The following is a 2,634-nucleotide window of genomic DNA, read 5'->3' on the forward strand; positions in this document are numbered from 1 at the left end:
AGCAGAAACATGCAGCATGAGCGTGGAGCAGAAACATGCAGCATGAGCGTGGAGCAGAAACATGCAGCATGAGCGTGGAGCAGAAACATGCAGCATGAGCGTGGAGCAGAAACATGCAGCATGAGCGTGGAGCAGAAACATGCAGCATGAGCGTGGAGCAGAAACATGCAGCATGAGCGTGGAGCAGAAACATGCAGCATGAGCGTGGAGCAGAAAGAGAAACTAAAGTGTGTGATTTTACAGAGACGACTGAACAACAACAACACACACCACCACTCAGAGCTCCTGGGTGACTCAGTCTGAGGATCCTTCATTCAAAGCGTCAGAAAAGACAAGACAATCCCACCATCCTAATTAAAAGAGAGAGAGAGAGAGAGAGAGAGAGAGAGAGAGAGAGAGAGAGAGAGAGAGCTGGAGGAGAGATATTTTGAGAAGGTGACAGGATTTCAGTGCTGTGAGAGAAACACTTCAGGAACCTGCAGCAGATAAATGTAACAGAGTTTCTCAGCTTCACGTGACGACGGAGTGTTTGTTCGGTCTGTAGTCATGAACACACACCACACTGCGGTGTACAGTGTCTGTAACACACACACACACTAATCTCACACAGCATCACATAACAGTCACAAGTTCCAGTAAGTCCTCTGTGAGCCGCAGCGTCTCGACCCTTTTTGTTTTAAATCTATCGCAGTTTAGAGCGAATTTTGATAAGAACTCTTAACTCGAACCTGACGGCCTTTTCGTCCGAGTCTGAGGAGAAAACTATGTGCTAAATGTAGCTGAAAGAGATTCGCAGGAAAAAACGAGAAAACCAAAGTCTCCATCCTGCCAAAGCCAAAGACCACAGAGTGTGGAATGTGTGGAATTGGGATTGAGAGAGAGAGAGAGAGAGAGAGAGAGAGAGAGAGAGAGAGAGAGAGAGAGAGAGAGAGAGAGAGTAAAAGAGAGAGAGAGAGAGAGAGAGAGAGAGTAAAAGAGAGAGAGTAAAATAGAGAGAGAGAGAGAGAGAGAGAGAGACAGAGAGAGAGAGACATGTGAAAGAAAGAGATGTGAGAAAGGGAGTGAGACAGTGAGAGACAGAGTGAAAGAGAGAGAGAGAGAGAGAGAGAGAGAGAGAGAGAGAGAGAGAGAGAAAGAGTGAGAGAGGCTGACAAAAGTTTTGACAAAGATTCTTTAAAATCATTAAAAAAAGACATGAATCTCTTTCTGTCCCTCCATCACTCTTTCTGTGTCTGTTTATCTCTCTCTCTGCACATGCGCGGTGGAAGAGAGAGGGTGGTGTGTTTAGTGCGACAGAGCGGTTGGCGTCTTGCCAATTTATTCGGCATTTAATGCAATTTATTCTGTTTAACATCTTGAATTAATTAATTTTGTTGTGTGTGTGTGTGTGTGTGTGTGTGTGTGTGTGTGTGTGTGTGTGTATGTGTGTGTGTGTGTGTGTGTGTGTGAACCCTGCACAGAGTGAGGGTGGTGTGTGTGTGTGTGTGCGGTGAGCGTGTGTGTGTGTGTGTGTGTGTGCGGTGAGCGTGTGTGTGTGTGTGTGAACCCCGCACTGAGTGAGGGTGGTGTGTGTGTGTGTGTGTGTGTGAGCGTGTGTGTGTGTGTGTGTGTATGTGAACCCCGCACAGAGTGAGGGTGGTGTGTGTGTGTGTGTGTGTGTGTGTGTGTGTGTGTGTGTGTGTGTGTGTGTGTGTGTGTGTGTGTGTGTGTGTTTGAACCCCGCACAGAGTGAGGGTGGTGTGTGTGTGTATGTGTGTGTGTGTGTGTGTGTGTGTGTGTGTGTGTGTGTGAACCCTGCACAGAGTGAGGGTGGTGTGTGTGTGTGTGTGTGTGCGGTGAGCGTGTGTGTGTGTGAACCCCGCACAGAGTGAGGGTGGTGTGTGTGTGTATGTGTGTGTGTGTGTGTGAGCGTGTGTGTGTGTGTGTGTGTGTGTGTATGTGAACCCCGCACAGAGTGAGGGTGGTGTGTGTGTGTGTATGTGTGTGTGTGTGTGTGTGTGTGTGTGTGTGTGTGTGTGTGTGTGTGTGTGTGTGTGTGTGTGCATGTGTGTGTGTGTGTGATGTGTGTATGGTGTATGTGTGATGTGTGTATGAGCATGTATGATTGTGTGTGTGTATGAGTGTGTGTGTGTGTGTGTGTGTGTATGTGTGTGTGTGTGTGTGTGTGTGTGTGTGTGTGTGTGTGTGTGTGTGTGTGTGTGCATGTGTGTGAACCCCGCACGAGTGAGGGTGGTGTGTGTGTGTGTGTGTGTGTGTGTGTGTGTAGCGTAGAGGAGTGTGTTTTAGCGGTCAGTAACTTGGTGCAGAACAGGAACACTGCCTCCCTCCTGTATGAACAGTGCGATTGTTAGTTTGCTCACTTTTCTCCCCTCAGTTCCCCAATTAAAGACATTATGCTGTCTGACGTCCCTCTTTTTATTGTCCCTCTTTTTATTGTCCCTCTTTTTATTGTCCCTCTTTTTATTCCTGACCAGATAATAAGCAGCGTTCTCAGTATGAGCGAGTGTCTCCCCTCGTTAAGGAAACCCCCCGGCTGTAGGTCCCCCTATTTAAACACTGAGTGTATTTTAGGGGCGTGGCTTTATGGTGTTTAAGGGAGACACAGACGAGCTAAATGCTGTTATTAAATACAAC

This window comes from Tachysurus fulvidraco, chromosome 17 (assembly GCF_022655615.1).
Source record: "Tachysurus fulvidraco isolate hzauxx_2018 chromosome 17, HZAU_PFXX_2.0, whole genome shotgun sequence".
Classification (NCBI taxonomy): Eukaryota; Metazoa; Chordata; class Actinopteri; order Siluriformes; family Bagridae; genus Tachysurus; species Tachysurus fulvidraco.